Source organism: Aythya fuligula, chromosome 3, assembly GCF_009819795.1.
Source record: "Aythya fuligula isolate bAytFul2 chromosome 3, bAytFul2.pri, whole genome shotgun sequence".
Taxonomy (NCBI): domain Eukaryota; kingdom Metazoa; phylum Chordata; class Aves; order Anseriformes; family Anatidae; genus Aythya; species Aythya fuligula.
The window spans coordinates 84,257,719-84,265,440 of record NC_045561.1 but is presented as its reverse complement, the minus strand read 5'-3'; the positions used below and the strand labels follow the sequence as shown (position 1 = coordinate 84,265,440).

General features: G+C 46.6%; 1 pseudogene; it reads right to left on the bottom strand.

Moving 5' to 3' along the window:
- Positions 1–4,518: 4,518 nt before the first annotated feature.
- Positions 4,519–5,396, bottom strand: LOC116487805 (annotated as a pseudogene).
- Between the last annotated feature and the right edge of the window lie 2,326 nt (positions 5,397–7,722).

The following is a 7,722-nucleotide window of genomic DNA, read 5'->3' as shown; positions in this document are numbered from 1 at the left end:
AGCAGATTTAAAATCTGTCCTGACTATAACATGTACAGACCTGCCATTTCTGCTCAAATACGCTGAGGGCTGGTGGTGCCTGGTGCCATATGTGGATATGATCAGCTCCTTGTTTGGAGTTATGTGCTGGTAGTTTAAGAGTACAGTACCTGTGCACTCCAAGACCTCACATTTGCTGTAATAAACTTTAACTCCAAGTTCCCCACTATCTTTACTAATACTTCCATCAGTGCAATGGGTGCTTTTGCATAAGAATGCTCTGAAGCAGATAATTCAGAACTAAATTAGGTGCCAATTTCTGTAGTTGACTTACTGTTGTAAGGAATTCTGTAATCCTTCCTGCCTAGACAGCTGTGGCTTTGATTGACTCCTACTTATCACGATTTCTCTGTGTACCTAGGAATGCTCCTTCTAATAGATATAGTTTGCTGTAGCTCTAGTCTTATATTGCCAATTCTTCCCAAAGCTGCTCAGCACATTAAGTCATGGTACACTAACCTGATTGCCTTCAATGATGCGATGACTGGATCTGTGGACAAGAGGGGAGCAGCATTTATCTTCATTTTAGCAAGGCTTTTGACACTGCTTCCCACAGTCTGAAGCAGGAAGTGAGGGGCTGGGTGGATGGACATCCAGATGGGTGAAACATGGGTTTGATGAGTGGGCTCACAGAGTAGGGGTTGTTTTAAATTCGCAGCCTCCTGTATGTTATAAATGGCTCAGGATTCAAATTAGGATTAAATAAAAAAATAGGATTTATTGAAAGAATATAAAGGAATAGAGGTAAGCAAACAGCGCTGGGTGCACCGGGAGTCTCTGCTCCACCAGGATGCACACCAGTTACATCAAGCAGCTGATTTTTATGCTCCTAGACTAATACATATTCATTACTACTTCTAAAAAAAAATAGATTATTAAAATTAGCTTCCGGGATGCAGTCCCTCCTACTGGAGCATGCGCAGTCTCCTCTGGGGTCTCTTCTGGGGGTCTCTAGGGGTCTTTCATGCTGAAGGCTCATAGTCTTCCTCTCCACCTTTGTACTTACTGGGCACCATACCAAGTTTACGGAACATCTTCTTCAAGTCTTGTCTCCCAGCCGCCCTTCAGCTTCTTTCTCCTTCCTCTTTATCTCTTGGCCCCCCCTAACCAGATACCAAAGATCCACATAGTATCCCATAACAGTCACTAGTTGTTATCAGTTGTTCTGAAACTCCCAGACACACGAGTAATCGACTGGCAGCTAGCAAACGTGACGCCCATCTACAAGAAGGGCCGGAGGGCTGACCCAGGAAACTACAGGCCTGTCAGTTTGACCTCAGTGCCAGGAAAGCTCATGGAGCAGATCCTCCTGAGAGTCATCATGCAGCACTTGAAGGGGAAGCAGGCGATCAGGCCCAGTCAGCATGGCTTTATGAAAGGCAGGTCATGCCTGACGAACCTGATCTCCTTCTATGACAGAGTGACGCGCTGGGTGGATGAGGGAAAGGCTGTGGATGTGGTCTACCTTGACTTCAGCAAGGCTTTTGACACCGTCTCCCACAGCATTCTCCTCAAGAAACTGGCTGCTCTTGGCTTGGACTGGCGCACGCTTCGTTGGGTTAGAAACTGGCTGGATAGCCGGGCCCAAAGAGTCGTGGTAAATGGAGCCAAGTCCAGTTGGAGGCCAGTCACTAGTGGCGTCCCCCAGGGCTCGGTGCTGGGGCCGGTCCTCTTTAATATCTTCATCGATGATCTGGACGAGGGCATTGAGTGCACCCTCAGTAAGTTTGCAGATGACACCAAGTTAGGTGCGTGTGTCGATCTGCTTGAGGGTAGGAAAGCTCTGCAGGAGGATCTGGATAGGCTGCACCGATGGGCTGAGGTCAACTGCATGAAGTTTAACAAGGCCAAGTGCCGGGTCCTGCACCTGGGGCGCAATAACCCCAAGCAGAGCTACAGGATGGGAGAGGAATGGTTGGAGAGCTGCCAGGCAGAGAAGGACCTGGGAGTGATGGTGGACAGTCGGCTGAATATGAGCCAGCAGTGTGCTCAGGTGGCCAAGAAGGCCAACGGCATCCTGGCTTGTATTAGGAACAGCGTGACCAGCAGGGCTAGGGAGGTGATCGTCCCCCTGTACTCAGCTCTGGTGAGGCCGCACCTCGAGTACTGTGTTCAGTTTTGGGCCCCTCTCGCTACAAGAAGGACATCGAGGTGCTTGAGCAGGTGCAGAGAAGGGCGACGAAGCTGGTGAGGGGCCTGGAGAACAAGTCCTACGAGGAGCGGCTGAGGGAGCTGGGCTTGTTCAGCCTGGAGAAGAGGAGGCTCAGGGGCGACCTTATCGCTCTCTACAGGTACCTCAAGGGAGGCTGTAGCGAGGTGGGGGTTGGCCTGTTCTCCCACGTGCCTGGTGACAGGACGAGGGGGAATGGGTTTAAGTTGAGCCAGGGGAGTTTTAGGCTAGATGTTAGGAAGAACTTCTTCACTGAAAGGGTTGTGAGGCACTGGAACAGGCTGCCCAGGGAAGTGGTGGAGTCACCATCCTTGGAAGTCTTCAAAAGACGTTTAGATGTAGAGCTTAGGGATATGGTTTAGTGGAGGGCTGTTAGCGTTAGGTTGGAGGTTGGACTCGATGACCTTGAGGTCTCTTCCAACCTAGAAAATTCTGTGATTCTGTGATTCTGTGATTCTAATTAAAACATTCTTCCCCAGCCATTCACAGACACATCTATAGCAGTGTTAGAAATAGAAGTCCGGAATAACAAAAGCAAACAGGTTCATAAATTTAAGAAGTGATAAATTGACTAGAATGAGGGGGAGACTGGGACACACTGCATCTGTGGTTCAAGAATTAAATTGCCAGTGCAGGGCCCAGAGGCAGACAGGATTCAAACAGAATTGTTCTTTATGGACACGAATTGTTAAAACATTCCTCACAATCCCTTATCTTCTTTTTAACATCCCCAATTCATGTCACTTCTGTTGTTAATAACTGGATTTCATCAGTCCGTTCTTGGAGGGTCCAATTCTTAAACATCATAATTGACATATCCCCTTCCCTTTTTAATGAAGTTATTACAAATGTACTATTTATCACCCGGTGTATTAATAACGTAAGGCAAGGTATCATACAAGGTATATACAATAACATAATTACACCACATGACAATAAAAATAACACTCTTTTAACCCATGGTCCACCAGGCAGCCATGAAAATAAATCCCATTCCATATCCTTCCAGGTTTGTGTTTGCTCGCTCACCTCCCCCCCTTCCTTCTCTGGGATGGGAGAGAGAAATGGGAAAGTGAAGCCTGTGAGTTGAGATAAAAACAAGAAAATAATAACAATAATAATAATAACAATAATGATGATAATAGTACTACTAGTAATAATGTGTACAAACAAGTGATGCACAATGCAATTGCTCACCACCTGCTGTCCGATGCCCAACCTAACCCCGAGCAGTCCGGCCCTCCTCCCAGCCTGCCTGCTGGCAGGACAGTGAGAAGCTGAATTTGGCTTGGTCCTTGGCTTGGTGTAAGCACTGCTCTGTAACAATTAAAAACAATTAAAACACCAGCATATTATTAACATTCTTCTCATCCTAAACCAGAACATAACATTCTATCAGTTACTAGGAAGAAACACCCTTTTTATCAATCTTTAAACAGCAATTACTAAAGCTAAATTTTCCACAGACTTCTCCTTCTTGTGCTAGTAAATAATCCAAAGCTAGGCAATTTTGATACAAAGCAGTTCTCATCTTTATAACTCATTTAAATCAGTTCTCATCATTTATAACTATTTCTATTACAGCTAATAACCTAATTATTCTATTAAGTATATATACTGGGGTCCTATAGTCCCAGGATCTGTCTTCTGCCCACGTAGCTGGATCATAATAGGCAAACGCCTTCAGTCAAGGAGTTAGGCCCGCTTTCAGGGTCACTTCAGGCTTGTGTTACCGTTCAGCCTGTCAGGGTGATCCAGCTCCTGTAAAACGAATCACAATTTTATATAGGTTTAAAAAAAAGGTTTTTTTATGTTATTTTCTCGGGACAACCTGATCTTAGTGTGGGAGAAGTCCGGTCGAGGCCCTCTCACTCGGCAGTCAATACCCATAGGGGTTGCCTCCCTCGGTAGACCATACACACCGCAGTGGAGGGTCCTGCCCCGGTCTTGCCTCCTCCCTTTTCTCCCTTTAGGCTTGTCCCCTTTATTTAGCATCCTTCATTCATGCAGAGCCTCGTTGCCAGAATATTAGTTCTCCCTTAGCTTGAGTTTCAGTTTCCCAGGAGCGGACTCAACCCTCCAAGTTTCAGTAGTTACTGGTCCTTTTATTCTGGATGCGTGGGTCCCTTTCTGCAGTTCTCACAGCTGTTTCAGTAGTCAGTAAAACAAGGTACAGTCCCTCACATCGGGGGTTCAGTGATTCTTCCCTCCCATGGCTGCTTGTTGAAACACTTTCTTTTTTATCTTCTGACAAGTTAAATAACAGTTATCTAATTTGCTTTGCCGTATGGCCCTTTCCAGGTTCCTGTAGCAGGATTCATCTGATAGCCACGGCTACATTCACATTTGTAGCCACATTTCAGGTTGATACAGATTTGACTACAGATACCAGGGTTTTGGCATTCATCAATACCTCCACAGTTTCTCTTGTTTACAAACTCAAACCCAGCTGGACAGTCACATTCATTTATGTTGCATTCCTTCAGGGGCTCATCACCCCAGTCCTTGCAGTCTCTCTGCTGGTTACACACTTTATTGATATCAATGCATTCTCCACTTCTGCACTTGAATTTGCCAGGTCCAGAGCACTGAATACAGTTTGCTTCATCAGTGCCATCCAAACAGTCTCTCACACCACTGCACTGCCTACTCCTATGGACACAGTTCCCATCTTCACATCTGAACTGGTCTGGTCCACAGGTCCAAGAAGGGCAGTTAATTTCATCACTTCCATCCTTGCAATAAGGATCTCTGTCAAATCGCCACTTCTTGTAGATACATTCACCTGAGCCGCACTGCACCTCACTCACAGAACACTTCACCGGAGGTGCAGGCTGGCAGCCACACTGCTCCAAAGATTCATCCGAGTGGTCGGAGCAGTCACCTTGACCATTGCAGACAAAGCTTTTGGAAATACATTGTCCACTACTGCATGTGAACTCTGCTGCACTACAAGTCACATTGCCACAATTCTCTTAATCTTCTCCACTGTCACAGGCTTTTTCACCATCACATTTCCATGACACTGTTCTCATATGACACAGCTCAGCACTTTCGTCAGACCCATCTTCACAATCCGGGTCCCCATCACATTGCCATCTGTTTGGCACACACTGACCACTGTTGCACACAAAGATTTAGCACACATCTTTTTCACACAAGCACTCTCATCACTGCCATCTGAGCAGTCTTCACATTTTGCTCTAGCACCGTCGGCAGCAGTGCACAGTCAGGCGAAGGCGAGCAGCAGGCAGAGTGCCCCGCACCGTCACCTGTGTCACTTATACTACTCCTATTACCCATGCTGTTAGTGTCAGTGGCATCCTCCTTTTCTTTTTGCCACTGACCATTTACCACAAATGGATGAGACACATGATTACTAGTTAGGAAAGAGAGTGTAACGTCTGTTATACGGCTGCAGGCAGTGCCAGCTGCAACCTTAGGTTTGTGAAAGAGCCTGCCGGTGGTCATTTGGCAGTGTAATCTGCGTCTCTGCACTCCTGCCCTGCAATAGAGCTAAGTCGTCATTAGTAATGGTTATAACACCAATCTGGGGACTAATAGTCTTTTTTGCATTGCAAGATAAACCTTTTATAAAAAGAATGCTTGAGTGAAGCAGCACAGCCGCTGCTGCCGCTGCCTCCATGGTTCCGTCAGACAGGCTGCAGGGTCCTGATGTCCGCCCCTCTGCTCTGCGCCGACTCGCCTCACGGTGAGAGTCGACTGCCGGTGTCCACTGACGCCTCTGATCTCCCGTAGCAACTCGATCTCGGATGTTCCGCAATTACTTCAATTTCCCCGCGTTTTGCAGCTTCTGTCAGGTCTATTCTTTGTCTCTCAGAGCCGTCCGTGGCTCTGCAGCGTCCCAGGGCTCTCTCCGTCCAGCGGTAGTCCCTCCGTAGTTTCTCTGGTCTCCTAGCGCCGCTCCAGTCTCTCGGCGCCGCTCCGGTCTCTCGGCCTGTTCAGGTCTCAGTGAGTCCAGGTCTCGGCCTGTGCGGGCCTCATATGTTGCAGGAAGCACAGCCGAAAGCACCAGTAGAGTCAGATCATGCTCCTGCCTTTTTCTTGTCACAGTCAAAACATTTAAGAGCAAAAATAGGATACACGAGATACACAAGATACACCGGGCCCATATATTAGGCACCACCACTCAAACTTGGATAAAACAGCACTTCTTTTCAGTCTGTCAAGCACTTCGTTCATCTCTGCCCACTCCCCTTGCAGAGAGTACAGAACCACGGATCGGAACTCTGCACTCGCTTTGCAGCAACGCTGCGTCTCACTCACACAGCACAATCGCACACGGAGGCCTCCAGCACATCTCATTCATACCACAGGAATATAACTTAGAATGATAACCAACCAAATAAGTATTGTCTCTGACTGTGTTCTTCGTGAAGTGACTTGTAACACTTTGTTTCAAACCCTTACACTTACACAAATACTTTCAACACAAAATACGTACAATATGCAAATATTACAATATACAAAATTTCAACACAAAATACAACACAAAATACATACATAAAAACACATACAATTATTAACACTCCAGTTAGTATCCCTCCAGCAGCCGAAAACATACCGTTTGTCTGCAGTTTCAGGAGATCTTTGCTCCTGCGGTGAGCAGCCGAGTGTGGAGTCCCCTCTGAGCAAAACGCTCAGGGTGCACTTAGGAGCATCCGCGCTGCAGCTGATCCTGCAGCCGAGCAGAGTGTCTCCTGCCTGGCTCTCCAAAATGACTCACAGAAAGCTGACTCCACCATCAGTAAGATTGTAAAGTAGGTATGTTTACTCAGTTCCATGCAGCACGGGGCGGGTAGTCCCACCAGAGTCGTGCACGCCTAACGTGGCAAATTGCTCTAGTAAAGAGTTACATATACATGAACATTCCTATACATATACATATTCCTAACCTGTCCCTTTGTGAACAGTCCTCCTTATCTCAGACCCCTTGATTAAAATCTGAACCATGAGGTTGTTTTTGATCTGGTTCTCGGTGTCCGAGAGGCTCCTGTTATCTGGTGGTATAAGTGCAGCACAGGCACAAATGCAGCACATATTCATTCTTAATCAATTGCTCTCTAATTTCTAATTCCATTGTTTCAGCTTGCTCTTTTCCGGATCCACAGGTATTCTACTATTAATGTTTAAAGCCTGACAGACCCCGTCCTCCGTGGATCAAAATACATGGGGTCTTAAGGGTTCTTTTGGTCATTCTATCATATAATACTGGATCATTTTCAATTTACTCTTTAATTTTCTGGGGCCCCTATTGTTCCAATTTCTAATCATTATTCATAATGGACTTTTTGGTCATATATCTGGTAATTTGCTCCCTTTCTGGTCCTTGGTCTTCAATTTTATCTGACCCATCCGGGAATTTTACTAGTGGCAATTCCCACAGCCCTTGGTTGCCCCCAGTGAGAGTGTCTTGCAGGGGGTTTAGGACCTATCACCCACCCACGTATCACTCCATTCACCAGCCCAGCCCCCCCCGACAGGAGATTAGA